The sequence below is a fragment of the Halichoerus grypus genome, chromosome 14 (genome assembly GCF_964656455.1).
Source record: "Halichoerus grypus chromosome 14, mHalGry1.hap1.1, whole genome shotgun sequence".
NCBI classification, from domain to species: Eukaryota; Metazoa; Chordata; class Mammalia; order Carnivora; family Phocidae; genus Halichoerus; species Halichoerus grypus.
Window position 1 is genome coordinate 67,760,106 of NC_135725.1, and position 18,451 is coordinate 67,778,556.

The 18,451-nt window shown below is 40.1% G+C and overlaps 1 protein-coding gene across 3 annotated transcripts in view; it reads left to right on the forward strand.

The window, feature by feature from the left end:
* The window catches only part of SLC44A1 (solute carrier family 44 member 1), a 196,540-nt gene that overhangs the window by 35,180 nt on the left and 142,909 nt on the right, over positions 1-18,451 (forward strand). The gene's annotated exons all lie outside the window — the stretch shown is intronic.

Sequence of the window (18,451 nt, forward strand, 5' to 3'; positions counted from 1 at the left end):
ACAAATAGAAGGAAAAAAAGGTATCAAATAGTTGAAGAGCTTAAAAGCAGTGAGAAAAGGTCCAAAGTCAAACTGATTTGCCTAGACAAAAAATTTATTTCTGTATAAAAGAAAAACTCACATGTTGGATGACAAACTGAGGCACAAGTAGTGGTGTATTGGTAAATATATAATCACCAGCTCTGAGGGAGGGGGAAAAAATGCCCAGATGTGTCACACTGGCAGATTTCCTTGGTATAAATTCTCTACCATACTGACTTCAGGCTATCGACATGAAGTCAGTGAGCGGGAATTGGGAAGGGATGTGCATCATTGGCTCTCAGGAGCCTGGTGCAAGCTAGCTGCAGTACACCGCTTGCTCAGAAATGGCAGAGCATGCTGAGAAACCACCTAGAGATCATCCCAGGTCAGAGCACATTCCTGCCGGAAACCGCCTTCCCCAGGAAGCATCAGATAAAGATAACTGAGAATAAAAATCTGCTCTGTTGTATCATGGAGAATACCCTGAACTGGACCTGCGCAGGGTGTCTGGGGTGGAAAGAGGCCTGTGGGGTGGCTAGCGCCCATCCTGGGAGCAGCCTCTTTGGAAACAAAATCATACGTTGGTGGAGGACTAAAGGGGCAAGGTGTTGCTAGGCAAACACTTAGCAGAAAAAGAACAGTTAGAAGAATAGACCAGAGCAGAGGTTGTTTCTCCCTTGGTTTCTTCTTCTGAAGCCCATGGTTCTCTTGGTAGTGGTACATGTGTTTATCTTCTGTCTCTGCATATTTATATTCTTATCTCTGTGTTTTTTATTCTCCTTTTAATATTGTTCAGTTACTGTCTATAGTCGTTTTCATAAGTGTGGTCACCAGAAAGACCAGTCATGATGGGAATGATGTGTGAGAGCATGAAGGCTTGTGTTTAGACAGTGATGAAGTGAGCCATATGCTTTTTTATGGTAGACCAGGAGGCCAAAGACATGTCTCATTGTGATCAGGGAATCATGGTATTGTCAGGAAGGGAGGCTTCAAGGTATGGAGACTTGGGGTCCTGTCTCATGTTTGTTGGATATTGGGATTCCATCAGGGGTTTGTACTTTCTATTCCACAGTGGATTGCTAGCTTATTTGGTAACCCAGCCTCACACTTACCATCGTAGATGATATCTGGATGATCATATCTGGAGTTCTAATAGATTGGAAGTAGGATTTAGTTGGATTTCAGGGAATTGGAGACTTTCTGAATAGGGGAGCAATATGGTTAGAAGTTATATAGTTGCTTGAAGCCTGTGATTGAGAATCATTACATACTTTATGCAGTAAAGAACCAGTTGGTATGGAGTGGGATAGGGGTGTGGAAAGAGTGAAAAAAAGTAGTTACTTTTAAGGGGTTAATGAAAATTAATCTTATGACATGAGAAAAGTAACTTAAATAGACACACAGAGAACTAGTTGGTTGGAAAGATGGGTTGCCAGATTTGGATATAGACCAGTCAAGGTACAAATGAGGTGAGCCAGGGTTTAGAACTTATCTTTGGAGATGGACAAATATTGTTTCTTATGAGTGGGATTTTTTTTTTAAGTGGGCTCTACACCCAGAGTTGGCTGGGGGGGTGGAGGGGGGGCTTGAACTCATCACCCTGAGTTCAAGACCTGAGCTGAGATCACGAGCTGGACCCTCAACTGACTGAGCTACCCAGGTGACCCATAGTGGGATATTTTAATAACTCATTGGGCATGGAAGTTTACAGATGTTCATGTTTTTAGAGCATTTATTTATTCAAGTTTGGTCCATTAACATTCATTTTTCTTGGTTAATTTTTTTTTTAAGAGCAAGTTTAGTATCTGTCATTTACAGGGCTATTAATTTGATGATTCAGTGTTCCTTCTCACTTATTTGGGTGTTCCTAGCCTTTTCCATGAGTTTCTTTAATCACTTCAGATCTTTAGCTGGTTTTCATTAATTTAGCTCCTGATGTGCCCACATATTTTCCTGAAAACCTTCCCTGATGATAGAACATTGTATCTCAGGGTTGCAAAGGACTGTAATGGTTTTCTAATCCATCAGTTTGATGCTTGAATCCCCTGTATTATTCTTTTCCATTTCAGACTTACATAATTGATGTCTTTTTTTTTTTTTTTTAAAGATTTTATTTATTTATTTGAGAGAGAGAATGAGATAGAGAGAGCATGAGAGGGGGGAGGGTCAGAGGGAGAAGCAGACTCCCTGCTGAGCAGGGAGCCTGATGCGGGACTCGATCCCGGGACTCCAGGATCATGACCTGGGCCGAAGGCAGTCGCTTAACCAACTGAGCCACCCAGGCGCCCAGATAATTGATGTCTTGATTTTTAATAGTTGGATTTATCCCGGAGTGGGATTTGAGGGTTTGTGGCAATATAGCATTCTCAGACCCAGCATTCACTTGGAGATAACCAACTGGTCATACTTAGGGATGGCTGAAGGCCAGTTGGTTACTTGATGCTGAAAACATTGATACCATTCTGTGGCCCTTACTGCTGGGTACTCTGGCCTCTAACTTTAAACTCTGGGCACAGGGTGGGAGTGTGGTTGGATTTAGGACTCAGATTCTAGGCACAGGCTAAACCCAGGACTCTCATGTTCCTAGAGCTTCCTCCATAGTTCTTATCTATTTGTAGGCAGAGAGAGGGTGTTCAAAGTTGTGGTGGTATAGAACCAACCTCTTTGTTTCCCAGGCCTGCCAGCTAACAAGGCCACTCTGTAGGTCCAACAATAGCTGCCTGTTTGTAAATTATGCTGAAATGCGGGAGAATTCTCTAGAAGGCTCCTAAGTTATAGCTCTTTAATTTTTTTTTAAAAGATTTTATTTATTTATTTGAGAGAGGGCATGAGATAGAGAGAGCATGAGAGGCCGGAGGGTCAGAGGGAGAAGCAGACTCCCTGCTGAGCAGGGAGCCCGATGCGGGACTCGATCCCGGGACACCAGGATCATGACCTGAGCCGAAGGCAGTCGCTTAACCAACTGAGCCACCCAGGCGCCCCTCTTTACTTTTTTTTTTTTTTAAGATTTTATTTATTTGACAGAGAGAGAGAGAGTGTACAAGCAGGGAAAGCAGCGGGCAGAGCAAGAAGCAGACTCCCAGTGAGCAAGGAGCCTGATGGGGGCCTTGATCCCAGAACCCTGGGCTCATGACCTGAGCCAAAGGCAGACACTTAACCGACTGAGCCACCCAGGCATCCCTCTTTAATATTTTCTGCTTATAGAATTTGAATGCAGAATACTTGGTATGGTTCAGGTTTCACCAAGGAAGCCCAGCTGATGGCTACAAGGAGGCTTTTACCAAGTATTGATGTTAGAATTCACCAAGCCCTACAGCTTTGGAAGCTCAGAAAGTTAATTTTGCTAGTACATATAGAGTGCATCCTTCTGTTAATAGTAGAATCACGTAAATCTAAGTTGTAAGACACATGTCAACTCAGGAGGCTAATTTACGAAACTTACATATAGAACAGAAAATTTTAGTCGCCTTAGCTAGTATTAAGGTAAAGCTGAACCATTATTTTAAAATTATCCTATTTACTCTTTTTTTTTTTTAATTTTTAATTGTATTTATTTGTCAGAGAGACAGAGAGACAGAGAGAGCACAAGCAGAGGGAGTGGCAGGCAGAGGGAGAAGCAGGCTTCCTGCAGCCCCATGCGGGACTCAATCCCAGGACCCTGGCATCATGACCCGAGCAGAAGGCAGCCGCTTAACTGACTGAGCCACCCGGGCGTCTCCCTATTTACTCTGAATAGAAAGGAGTACTTTTAAAAAAAAACAGTCCAATCCAAATTTGGAAATGTGTAAGTCGAAAGTCCTTCTGATCCTACCTGGTGAAGTAAGTTGTTACAACTTAGTCTAGGTGTATTCATCCAGACTCTTTGCACAGGCAGGAGTCTGTGTTACTCTGTTACTTTATTTTTGTATAACTTTCTAGTTGGGTTATGCACCTCACTTGTTCACTTATGGGAAAAAGCTAGAGGACAGCCAGAAGGTTGCCTAAAGGGGCGCCTAGGTGGCTCAGCCATTAGGCGTCTGCCTTCAGCTCGGGTCATGATCCCGGGGTTCTGGGATCAAGCCCCGCATCGGGCTCTCTGCTCTGTGGGAAGCCTCCTTCTCCCATTCCCACTCCCCCTGCTTGTGTTCCCTCTCTGGCTGTGTCTCTCTCTGTCAAATAAATAAATAAAATCTTTAAAAAGAAAAAAAAGGTTGCCTAAAGACATGCAATCAGATGAACAGAGCAGCCTGGATGACTCACAGTGCAGCCACATGTCAGTAGCCTGAATTGTCTCTTCATCAATCCAGAGCCTGCTGCCCTGGAACTTCTTCCTCAAGACATTTTGGAAGGGCGATGTCAACGTTTCTCTCTCAGACTGTTATTTTTCAGTGCAACTGGTCAAGTACAGATCTTGCCATCTACTAGGTGCTAAGTAAATAGGAGCTGTGCATGTACCCGCCCTTTCTGGCCCTTTTCTCTGACAAGTACATTCTTTCTCTAGGTGTGTTTATACCACAGTCTAGTTTTGCCTTGGCATGTGTGCCCTTTGGTCTCTTTAAGATGACTTTTCTATTTCTACTTTGATTTGTTTTATCTTTTATTTCAGTTCGGTACGGCCTTATTTCTCTTTTCCTCTTGTGTTACCCACAGAAGGATTGAACTATTCACTGAAAATCAGCATTCTATCTAGTAATTCTTGTAATTTCTGATTTCTCACAAAAATGCTTCCTTTCATCAAATTTCATTATGACCCAACTCTTTACCTTAATTAAAACTGTTCTGCTTTTATCTTGTTGTATATCTAACGTAGCTGTGTTAGAAGTGTTTGTATGAAGTCTGTCGTGAAATCAGTAGAATTCCATGTGACGTGGCCAATATGGCCCCCTTTTAAGTGTTTTCTGTGATTTATACATATAACTACTTTATTGAGATATAATTTTTTAGAGGGGGAGGGACAGAGAGAGAGAGGAAGAATCTTAAGCAGCCTCCATGCCCAACGGGGGGGGTTCGATCTCAGAACCCTGAGGTCATGACATGAGCCGAAATCAAGAGTTGGAGACTTAACCGACTGAGTCACCCGGATGCCCTGAGATTTCATTCTTATACCATACAGTTCACCCATCTAAAATTTACTGTTCAGTAGTTTTTAGTATATTCAGAGTTGTGTAACCATCACTACAATCAATTTTAGAACATTTTTATCATCCCCCAAAGAAACCCCATACCCATGAGCAGTCATTTCCCATTTCCCCTCAACTCCCATCCAATACTAGGCAAGCTCTACTAGTTTCTGTCTCTGTTGATTTACCTATTCTGGATGTTTTATATAAATGGAATTATATAACATGTGGCCTTTTGTGTCAGGCTTTTTTCACTTTAATGTTTTCAGAGATCATCCATGTTGTAATATGTATCACTACTTCATTCCTTTTATTCTAAAATTTATATTCAGTGCTATGGATATACCACATTGCATTTATCCATTCATCAGTTGATGGGCATTTGTATGTGATTTCTTTCTTTCTTTCTTTCTTTTTTTTTAAAGTAAGCTCTACACCGAGTGTGGGGGCTTGAACTCATGACCTTGAGATCTAGGAGTCACATACTGACTGAGCCAGCCAGGTGCCCCTGTATGTGATTTCTTATTAGCAAAGTAGTACTTTAGTATGATTTTTCTTTTTGAAATCCAAACAGTGTTACATACAAAATATGATGGAAGTTACAGAAGGCTAGGAGGAAACAACAGTTGTTTCTACCTATTAGACATGCCTGCAGGTGTTGACTTCAAATATCAACAGCAATATTTGGACATTTGGAAATTATCTTTGAACTCAAAATACAAAATATGTTAATAACATGTTATTCTTCGTTACGGCCTGTAATTTTCCTGTAAGAAAAATGTTAACCATGCGAAAAAATCAATTTAGATAAAATAAGCCACAGAATATACTACAGTAATTTTGCTGTAATTCTTATGCTTCTCATTGTTCTGTTTACCCTGTTCTCTTCCACATACATCATCAGTCCACGGTATCCACACAGGACTTTAACCACAGTCAACATGGAAGAGCGGTGCGGTCCTAAGCCATTGAGCTCAACGACCTGCTTCACATCCCTGCTGTTTTAGTATTTACTGGCTGTATGACTTGGGCAAGTTACTTACCCCCTCTTTGCCTCAGTTTTGTCATCAGTAAAATGGGAATAATAATAGTACCAACCTCGGAGGCATGTTGTGAAAATCAAATAGGTTAATATCTGTAAAGTGTCTGACACATGGCATATGCTTGATGATATAAGCTCTAGTCGGCATGTAGTGTCATACAGTCACTAAAGCACTTGATAATAAAACATTACTTCGGTAATCTTTTTTCCTTAAGATTTTATTTATTTATTTATTTAGTTATTTATTTAGTTAGTGATTGATTGATCGATTGAGAGAGCACCCCCACAGGCCAGGAGGGAGAGGGACAAGCAGACTCCGCACTGAGCGGATTTTTGTATAGTTTGGTTGACTCTGGGTTTTAGAATTGAAGTTTTCTTCCTATTTCTTAAAAAACTTAAGACCTACGAAGGCATTTCAGTTGCTCTTGTTGCCATTGCCATTTGAAGGTTACTATTAATTTGTTTCTTATATTTACGACGATTATCTCTACAACTGTGCACTCATTAATTTCTCCTGATTGTATTTCCTTTACAACTAATTTTTCATTTTTTCAGGCACGCATTTTAGAATGTATGCAACGTGGGAGGAATTTTTACATGCTTGAAATGAGCACTGGTGAGAATTCAATTTTTAAGATGTGTCATAGGGAAGATTTTCCCCTTTGCCAGTTGTGAAAGGGTGTTAACAATGGTTTAGGGCCTGGTCCTAGCTCAGAGCTTTACTTAAAATCATTTAGTCCTGAAAACCACAGCACATGGTGTGGGGATAGTCCCCTCTACCTTACAAGTGGGGAAATCAGATCACCTGGTCATATTTCTATTTAGAAGAGGACCTAGGATTCGAACCCAGGTTTGTGTTGCTTTGTACTGTGTTTCCTCTCTAATATTTGCTAGTGTATTTAGTATCTGTCTGATGTTGCCACTTCTGCTTTCTTCAGGAGCAACCTTGCCCCTACCTAGTGGATTCTCAGCATATAGCTTTCCAGTGACATTTAAAGTGTTCTATCTCCTGTCAATAGTGTCAGACAGAATGACATGAACGTTCTCTGGCAGTTTTGATTCTTCGTCTGTTTATAGCTGATATTATACTGAGAAAGCAGAAAAAGAATAATCTGGAGAAATGGGAGCCAGTGTTACTTTTTTGTTGTTATTTCTTCCATAATTAAATAGCATTAATAGAAATCAAAATGAGGAAAACACATCATAAGTCAAACTATTTAAAAATTGCATTATCTCCTTCCAGTGCTTGTACATTTTCATATACTGTTTTACAAGTTTTAGAGCCAGAGCATAGATACAATTTCATACCATGTTTTTAAATACAACTTTTTATCATTATCATTTTTATATGTTACAATGAAAACTCTTCATAAGTATTTTTATAATTGCTTAGTATTCCATTCTCATATTTAACTGTTTTCTGATAGTTAAATTTCTAATTCTTTTCTCATAATAGCACTGTACTGAACATCTTATGTGCAGCTATTTTAATGTTTTAGATTATTTCCTTGGGTTTTTGAAATGTATTGCCAAATTACTTTCCAAAAGTATGTAACCAGTTTAAATTGCTTTCAGTTTCAGCATAGTCTTTTTTTTTTTTTTTTTAAGATTTTTATTTATTTATTTGACAGAGAGAGACACAGCGAGAGAGGGAACACAAGCAGGGGGAGTGGGAGAGGGAGAAGCAGGCTTCCTGTCGAGAAGGGAGCCAGACGTGGGGCTTGATCCCAGGACCCTGAGATCATGACCTGAGCTGAAGGCAGACGCTTTACGACTGAGCCACCCAGGCGCCCCTCAGCATAGTCTTAACTAGCGCTACCCGCCTTCACTTCTGAAAGTGTTTTTCAAGTGGGAGCATGAACCCGTATGCTCTGGTTTCCAGAAACGTATTGTTAGAGAGGTTGGTACTGTGTACTCATGTCTCCCGTGACCACATAAGTTTTTGAGTGTCTCACAGTAAGGTCTCAGACAAATCCTACTTGGAAGAATAGATTTTGTTAATATTTCTGAAACTTATTTAAATTTGTCATTTATTTTTCTTGTAGACTTATTAATAAACATCTTTGGGGAATACCATACTATATAATATCTCTGGGGAAAGGAGCCAGCCTATGATGCAGTAGAATGCTTTTTAGGGACATGATCTCATGCAGGAGGGACAATAAGGATGTTTGCTCTAACATTATGTCACACCAGTGGCAAGGGACCTAGCCTTGTTCATTCATTCATTAAAGAAATTTAGAGAGCCTGCTGTTTGCCAGACACTCTTCATCTACTGAGGATATAGCAGTGAATAAAACCAACAAGTCCTAAGTAGGCAGTAAGGTGGGAAGAATGGTCATTATGTGTTCGGTCCCTTACAGGAAAATTCTATGCACATTTTTTTAAAAGATTTTTTTTATGATTTGAGAGAGAGGGAGAGAGAGCCCGAACTGCAGGGAGGAGCAGAGGGAGAGGGAGAAGCAGAGTCCCCACTGATCAGGGAGCCCGACGTGGGGCTCAATCCCAGGACCCCAGGATCATGACATGAGCCGAAGGCAGATGCTCAGCTGACTGACCCACCCAGGCACCTCTCTAATTCTGATTTAAAACATAAATTTACTCAGTTCCACCCACCCATTAGCTGTGTTACAGTCAGTGTAATCTTCATATTCCTTCTCCTTAGTCAGTATGGACTTCATGGGTCAGTTCTTTTTTTTTTTTTAATTTTTTATTGTTATGTTAATCACCATACATTACATCATTAGTTTTTGATGTAGTGTTCCATGATTCATTGTTTGTGCATAACACCCAGTGCTCCATGCAGAATGTGCCCTCTTTAATACCCATCACCAGGCTAACCCATCCACCCACCCCCTCCCCTCTAGAACCCTCAGTTTGTTTTTCAGAGTCCATCGTCTCTCATGGTTCGTCTCCCCCTCCGATTCCCCCCCCTTCATGGGTCAGTTCTTATTGTATCATGGAATGGAAGCCAGATGTGAGTTAGAATCCTATGCTGAGTACCTATGAACTCTTGCTTTAATACATGTTTCTAGTATAGCAAGGAAATTCAGTAAATCCATTAGCAGTCTGGAAACTGGCTGTCCTGTCACAGGGAGGTGGTGCAAAGTAGAGCTTTGGTCTTTTTCGTGTCCTTGGTGTCATCAAGTACCGAAGAAGTTCTGACACTTGTAGGATGTAATGGGGGGAAAATGAAGGCTATAAAAATGGTATAATTAGAAAAAAAAAGGTAGTAATTCCAAGTTAAAAACATTGCTCACCACTGATTCAGAAGAAAGACCGGTTAGAAATACTGTTTGAGGATGGCAGACAAGGCTTGGATAATTTTGATCGTGTTTCATTGATGGTGGAGGTAAAAGATGCTATTAGCTACGTTGCAGAGCAGGATGACCTTGGCCTCTGCCCACTAATTATCATGTGCTCATGTGCAAGAAAGACAGCCACTGGGGAGTTTGATGGAAGAACATCTTTGTAGCAGGACCACAGTTATTTATTTATTTTTAGGGCAGCTGGAGGAAGGGTGAAGACAAAAGGGAGATATCTCCCCATGATCTTTCTATCGCTGTGTAACTAAATAACTTACAAAGTGGCTCTAGTTGCCATTTCCCCCTTTATTCTTCAACGGATGAATTGTTTGTGATTTAGCATAAAGTTCATGAACTAAGAAAAGCAGTTGGACACAGATGCTTGTATCTTTCCATTCAATGTATCTTATTACCTTTAACTGCCGTTAAAATCATGCTTTTGTTTTTACCTTTCAAAATATAAATTGCCATCACCAGGCTTAGCAAATGAAACAGATTACTTATGGTAACTGTAAGTAGTTATGCACTCCAAATCCTTGAGAGAGCTTTCCCAAAGGGCAAGCAATGTCTTTCAAAATCCTATTACAGGATTTTATTTACAGGTGCTATGAACAGAAGGCTGAAAGCCTCCATGTTTTATCGCTGCCCAACTTCATCAGGTCTGCTCACTCTATTGAAAATTGTGGCAAAAATGATACACATCAGCTCTTTTATTCTTTTGTTACTACTCTGCGCAAATAAAAGCATATTGGGGAATTTAATGAAGCAGTATGTCCTTGGAGGGAGCTTTGAAGATTTGGAGTGTATGACTATTTGCCTTTAATACTGGAGATTTTTGTGTAAAACAGACTGGCACGAACAAAATAAAGTCCTCACAGATAGCCCAATGTTTGCCACATGGGTAACTTAAATCACACAGGTACCTAGTAGCAGTCACCTTGGAGATGCATTCAGTGACTACCTTAGAGGTTTTCTGGATGTGCCAAGGAGCAGCCAAGATGATGAAAACTGTAGTAGAGCCATTGGAACTATGGAGCCAATTTTGGAGGCGGTCTGTTTATCCAGGCAGTAGAGAGACCGTGATGTTCAAAAAAAAAAAAAGGCAAAAAAAAACCCTAATAATAATAACATTGGGGAGGGGGGATTTAATTATTCATCAAATTAGCAAACACACCCCAAGGAGGCATTCTGGGAATCTGTCCTGCACGAGAGGCCACATCTCAGCATGCTTTGGCCTTCACATGCACAGTTAGCTTTTCACTGGAATCTGGGAAAGGCAGCGTGGATGGAAAGGATGGATCCGAGCTGCAGAGATCTAGGCCCATACGTGGTGTCCGTATGCTTCTCATGAGGTGGAGGCTTCAGGTTACTCTAATTCCTGACCTCCCAGTTTAACTCTCATTGCGGTCCTGTGGGAGTGTAGGCATGTGTCGATGACCTTTAAGGATAATCTTGATTCTGCTTAAGTTTCTGAGCTTCCGTACCTAATTATTAATGATAAATGCTTGCGCTCTATCTCCCGACTGATCAAAACACAGAAATACTGGGCAACTGTAGTTGTGAGCTCCCGGCCCTCACGGTGTTGGAGCTGTTGCTGGCTTGCCCTTTCTTTTGCAGGGTGAACACCAGCCTTCTAGGTTGACACTTCGTTCTGCTTTGAATGTAGGAGAATACAGTCCTCTGAGGCTTACTCGGGAAATGACAAGAGAGCTTGTGGTCAGTGAGTGCAGCAGAGATTCCCAGCTGAAGCAGTTCTAGATGTATGTGACCAGATAGTACTTAGGAGGCTCACCGGTGACATCAACATGAAAATATTTGAGCAGCTTAGTAAATACACTAATTGTGCCAGAAAAGGAAGGAAAACCACTTTTCAGTCTGAAAAGACTGAAAGGCCCCTTCCTCACTGGAGCAACCCTAGAATCTTTAGTATAAAGAAATCTTTTTTTTTTTTTTAAGATTTTATTTATTTATTTGAGAGAGAGAGAATGAGAGACAGAGAGCATGAGAGGGAGGAGGGTCAGAGGGAGAAGCAGACCCCCCACCGAGCAGGGAGCCTGATGCGGGACTCGATCCCGGGACTCCGGGATCATGACCTGAGCCGAAGGCAGTCGCTTAACCAACTGAGCCACCCAGGCGCCCTAGTATAAAGAAATCTTGATACAAAATAAAGAAATGGCTGATTTTTGTATTTTTAAACCAACTTAATGTTGTTTGTTGACGACTAAACATTTCTGAGTGGAATAATTCTTATTTGGCAGTCAATATTTCCCCATCATAGAGAGCGAGAATTTTCAGTATGTTTTGGGCACAAAACACATTCTATTTTAGACACCAAGGATCATTTTTCAGTGTTTGCTTCAGAATTTGCGAGGTAATTTCAACAGATCTCACAAATGTTTACTCAATAGTTCGCATCTCTATCCCTGCATTACTTTTTACATGTCTCTATTTTGGCCTCACTTGACGATACCATAGTAGCTAATTTGTCTTTCTCTTATTAAACTGGAGTTCAGTGAGGGCAAGAGCTATCTTTTTTCTTTTTAATATTTTATTTATTTATTTGACAGAGACTCAGCGAGAGGGAACACAAGCAGGGGGAGTGGGAGAGGGAGAAACAGGCTTCCTGCTGAGCAGGGAGCCCGATTTGGGGCTCGATCCCAGGACCCTGGGATCATGACCTGAGCCGAAGGCAGCCGCATAACTGACTGAGCCACCCAGGTGCCCCAAGGGCAGGGGCTATCTTACTTGGCTTTGAATCTCAGGTACATTGTGTGGCACTCAGTATCGAGCTGAAGAATCAACAGAATGCCTAAGAGTATTGTCTGAAAATCGATTAACTTCTTAGTGTAATTGTGCTCTTTTCTGTAGCACATTTTTCATTATTTTCAAACCATGTCTACACAGGTCTGGCGTGTTAAGGAAAGATTCATAGCATTAGGTAATACTGTTACTAGATTAGTGTAAGAATCTTTTGGGAAGCTTCATACTTTTATCTTAGTTAAAAGAAAGTCATACAGAGAGTAAGCATAAAGTATGAAAAGAGGGCTGGAAGCATTCAGTCATTGCTGTTAGGTACTACCTGGGTGTCCTGTGACTTCCTGGATTTTGGGTCCTCCTTGACTCCGTGTTTGAGACCCGCTTGTCTCAATTCTGGATTGTTGGTATTGCCTCTCTGATCTTTTCATTTCTTTCTGATCATTCCTGCTCAGCCTACTTCGGTGAACTAGATTCACATCTGCCAGACCTTTTCCTACCCTTGGCCCACCCTGCCTGCCCTTTTTACTACTGATGCCCTCCAGTGGTACCTGATTTGACCTAACTGGTTATAACATATCATTTGTCCAAACCTTTGTGTGTTACTGTTATCTGTAATACATTTACTCGACAACCATATTTTCATTAGAAATAACATGGAAATTTAGGTCATAACTTGTTACAGGTTTAGTTCCTAAAAAATACACATCCCTACTACAGCATATCAAATTTACCAGAAGGCTTTGGCTTTAGGTATTAGGGCTCATAGTGAATGTGGAGTCTAGGACGTAGTTGCCTGTGCTAAGACTTCTGTAAGAGATACGATGGAAGCTTTTCTTCCTTCCTCCTTCCTTCCCTCCCTTTCTTTCTTTTCATCTATGATGTGCAAAATGTAGGAAGGAATGTGAAGATATTAAACATTGTTCTTCCCTAACTTTAAGGATATGAATATAAGAAAACATAAACATGAGATAGAGGTCAGGGGAGTCCGGGTGGCTCAGTTGGTTAAGCATCAGACTGTTGATTCCAGCGCAGGTTGTTATTTCAGGGTCGCAAGATCAAGCCCTGCATCCGGTTCCATGCTCAGCGCAGTCTATTTGAGATTCTTCCACTCATGTGCACAAGCTCTCTCTCTCCCTAAAATAAATAAATAAATCTTTAAAAAAAAAACATGAGCTAGAGGTTGGTTGTGGTCTGACTTAGAATTGTTTTTTATGGTCTAGTACTAGTATTATAAATTATAATTTTGCCTTCTAGATTATTAACTTTGTATAAGTAGAAAGACTATATAGTATGAATACCATTGTACACATATATTCACACCCTTATTTTTTAAATTAAAAAAAAACTTTGGGGTGCTTGTGGCTCAGTTGGTTGAGCAACTGACTCTTGGTTTTGGTTCAGGTCATGATCTCAGGGTCCTGGGATTGAGCCCTGCTTCTGGCTCCCTGCTCATCAGGGAGTCTGCTTGTCTCCCTCTCTCTCTGCCCCTCCCCTCGCTTACATGCTCTCTCTCTCTAAGATAAATAAAATAAATAATAAAAAACTTTATTATGGAAACTTTCAAACTTTAATTTTATCCATTTTTGGAAATCTTTGTTTCTCTGAGTACATTGAAATTTGTCTGGTATTTTATTAAGTCTGAAGAATTTTTTAGAACTTTTTTATAGTTGAGGTTTGCTGCTAATAAATTCTTAGATTTTGTTTGTTTGAAAATGTATTTCTGAGAAACATTTTTTGGGGGGTATAGAATCCTGGGTTAATAGTGTTGGTTGTTTTGGCTTTTTTTTTTTTAAGAGATTTTATTTATTAGAGAATCAGTGGGGTGGGGGAGGGGCAGAGGAAGAAGAAGAAGCATACTCCCTATTGAGCAGGGAGCCGGACATGGGGCTTGATCCCAGGACTCCGAGATCATGACCTGAGCTGAAGGCAGATGCTTAACCGACTGAGCCACCCAGGCACCCCTAGTGTATTGGTTGTTTTTAATTTTTTTTTTTCAGTAATTTAAAGATGTCATTGCATTGGTTTTTTGCTTTGCATAGTTTCTGACAAGAAGGTTGTTTAATCTTTGTGCCCCGCCCCCCTCCACTGCCATCAAGATGATCTCTGTATTTTCGGTTTCCAACAGTTTGAATATAATATGTGTAGGGTGTGTATTGTGTGTGTGTATGCACACACGCATATGTGTGTTGGTTTTATCCTGCTTGGATTCTCTGAGCTTCTTGGATCTGTGCTTTGATTTCTTCTGTTATAAATTTAGTAAATATAGCTGTGCTAATTTTGTTACAATTTTTGGAAAATTCTCAGTCATTATTTCTTCTAACATTTTCTCTGTCTCATCCAGTCTTCTTCTGGGATTCCAATTACACATATGTTAGACCATTTGATATTTGCCCTATAGTTCTTGGATGCTTGGTTGTGGGTTTTTGATTTTTTTACTCTTTTTTTCCTTGTGTTTCACTGTCAGTAATTTCTATTGACCTATCCTTGAGTTTATTGATTCTATCCTTGAGTTTATTGAGTCTTTCCTTGGCTTTGTTTAGTCTATTGATGAGGCTGACAAAGGCATTCTTCATCTTGTTACCATGTTTTTTATTTTTAGCACTCCCTTAACTGGAATAGTGTCCATCTCTCTGCTTGAGTTTGAGGTCTCAGGTTTCAGAAATAGATTTTTCACTTATTTTCTCTGAACCTTGGTTTTCTCTTTTACAAAATAGAAAAATCAGGAATATATAATAATGACTAACAGAATTGTTTTGAGGATCAAATGTGATCCATTGGGCTAGTCCCTACCTCTCCCTTCCCTCGGTCTCAATCACTGTCACTAAGGCTTACACGGTATGGTTACTTTGACCCTATTTAATTCCTAAATTGTAAGATTCTGTGAAGGGGAAGGGAGCTAACATTTACTGGCAGCTTGTATTAATCTCCTGTAGAATTTGAGAAAGGGATAAAAATCACATTTAACAAGTGCTTTTGTAAAACATTTTACTTTTGCCGGGTCTATGTGGATTTTAATTGGAAGAAACAGACAGCATTAAATCCAGTTGCCACTTGGTTAAATCTGTTAAAGAATCATTAAAATTTTTCAACTGTTGGGTTTCTTGACTCGCTTGAGAAATGTCATGGCTCATAAAACATCTCACTCTCTTTCTCTGTGCATATAGGATTTTAAATAATTGGATTGGCTCCCAAATTTTGCGTTGTGAGGAAAAACTAATGGAGTTTTTTGCTCCTTACTGACTGGTACAAATGAATGATACTCTCATTGGATTTGGCTTTGTAGTCACAGACTTGGATTCAAATTCTGCTTGCACAGCTGTAAAATCTTGGGCTGATTATTTAACTGTTGTGCTTGAGGGTTTTTTTGTTGTTGTTTTTTATCTGAAATAAGGATACGTATATCAGCTGTTTTGCAGACATAATGTATGTAAAGAAGACATCAAGTATGTAAAGCTTTGGGTATAGCGCCTAGTTAACGGTGATCAATGACTGATAGCATTAGGAATAGGAGCTAAAATGAAAATATGCCACTGTTAAGTCAAATTTTAGTAAAGAGAAGGGGGAAGTCAAGTTTAATATTTTTTTTTTAAGGTTTTATTTATTTGACAGAGAGATACAGCGAGAGCAGGAACACAAGCAGGGGGAGTGGGAGAGGGAGAAGCATGCTCCCCACTGAGCAGGGAGCCCGATGCGGGGCTCGATTCCAGGACCCTGGGATCACGACCTGAGCCGAAGGCAGATGCTTAACGACTGAGCCACCCAGGCGCCCTATCACTATTTTTTTCATATGTAACCCCTATCCTTTTTCCACTTCTCATCCCCTGTGAAACGTTTTTTATATATTTGGTTAGAAGTGGCCCACAGTAAGTTGAATTGAATTGTTGAGATGTTGAATCTTTGTGTTTCTGGTCAAGAGTGAAATCCCACTTTCTTTATGTTTTGGTGAAAATCTAAGCATTAAAAGTGGAATGTTGGTCTAAGGTAAAACTACTAAGACAATAGTTGTGGATAAATAAACTCAATCAGTTTATTTATTCCCCCCCCACCCGACAGTTTAGAATAAACAAATATAGTATTTTAAAGTAGCTGTTGCTCTGGAAATTACCTTAGAGTAAATATAATGAATTTCAAAGAGGTGTCCAAATTCTGTGTTTGTAAGTAATTTTACTGTAATGGGTATTACTCAAGATTGAAATTACTTAATACAAAGAAACATTCTTTATTCATACTGTGAGCAACTATCTTCCAAAACACGACCACAATACAGGCATTCTTACTTGAATAATACGAGGAATAATGTTAAATTATTTTTGTAGCTTTTTTTTTTTGGTCATAATAAAAATTTTCACAAAACTGTCTTCCTGATCACAGATTTTTAGAGTTGGAAGGAACCTAAGAGATCCAATCTAACTCCTTCCTGCCACCCAGAGAGATGAAGCGATTTATCTAAAGTCATGTAGCTAGCTAATGACAGAACTAGGGAGAGAACAGAGCCCTTTATCCATTTTCCAAAGTGTTACATTCCTCTGGAAAAAACTGCCTACTCACTCTTCATTTTTTAATGCTAGTTAGAGTCTTGGGGTAAGGTTTTTCCCCATGACTCACTACTGCTCTTTTGTTTTCTTGTGTGGGTATCTGGCAGCAAGCTTTCAAGGGTGGTGGGTTTTTTTGTTGAACAATTCAACAGTGTAAGGCACTAAACAAAGAAAAAGCATTTGTCTGGTTAGCACGTGAGGGGGCAGGAAAGAGGGGTTGTAGCTCAGACTGTGCCCTCAACGTTGATAGGCAGGTATTTTAAAGTTGAGTTTCCTAACCTGGGGTCTGAATTCCCTAAGGTTTTATGAAAATTATGCAAATAGATGCATACCTCCCAAGACAAGAATGTGTACCTTTCATCAGGTTATCAAAGGATACATAGCTAAAAACTTTTTTTTTAAGGGAAGGAAAGCTAATAAGCAAACCTGAGAACCAATTCCTCACTCTTGCACTCTAAATACTAGTATTTAGTATTTAGTATTAGTATATCTAGTATTAGAGGGCTCCGTATTATCTCCAGCTGCCTTCTGCTTGTGTGCGCTTTCCTGCAGATAAGCCTTCTCAGATGGCTTCCTGATCTTGTCATGGAAGCCATTGGAGGCCACATCCTCCTTCTTCTTTTTTTTTTAAAGATTTCATTTATTTATTTGACAGAGAGAGAAACACAGCAAGAGAGGGAACACAAGCAGGGGCAGAGGGAGAAGGAGAAGCAGGCTTCCCGCTGAGCAGGGCGCCAGATGCGGGGCTTGATCCCAGGACACTGGGATCATGACCTGAGCCGAAGGCAGACGCTTAACGACTGAGCCACCCAGGCACCCCCACACCCTTCTTCTTACAGGAAATTTTCCCATAGGTTTCCCGAGACTACCATCTCTCTCCCTTCTCAGTTTATTGTATTCAACGGAGGCTGTGAGGCTCTGGGATTTTTATTCATTAGAAAGCTTAGGAGTGTTATTTCAGTTACATTCTGTTTAAAAGGAATTTGCAAGATGATTCGAAAACCTAAGACTGTTTGCTATACGAAAGAAAAATACAATCATGATTCCAATCAATACTTTGCAAATTCACTTTTAGAATGCTTCTAGTTCTTTAGTTAGGGAATCTCTGTTTGATCTAGAAACTCTTTAAACTTTCCAGAAACAGAGTAAAGATCCATGGATGATAGTTTAGGAGTTACCCAGATCAGTCTGTAAAAATGTTTTAATTTAGTTTTTCCTTCCTGAATCTTATTAGATATAAAAGAAACTACCCCCGAATAGGAGTTCATTTTAATGGGCTTTCTTCCTAGAAGAGAACACATGTAAAGCACATTATAAATTTGTTAGTCTAGCATCTGGACACACAAAGAGAAAGCTACCACTAAGATCGAAGTTGGAAGAATTTGTTCGTTCTTTTTTTATTTTATTTATTTATTTTAAGCAGGTTCTACACCCAACATGGAGCCCAACGTGGGGCTTGAATTCACAAATCCGAGATTAAAACCTGAGCTGATAACAAGAGTCAGACACTTAATCGACTGAGCCACCCAGGCGCCCCTGTTTATTAATTTTAAAAAGCTCACACTGAGTACATACCTTGAACCCTCCCGTGTCAGGGTAGATACCAGGAAATGAGAAGAGGTCTCTTCCCTTGTGAAGCTCATGCTCTTCTGAGGACACAGCTCAACACGTTCCAATTCAGCATGCTAAATA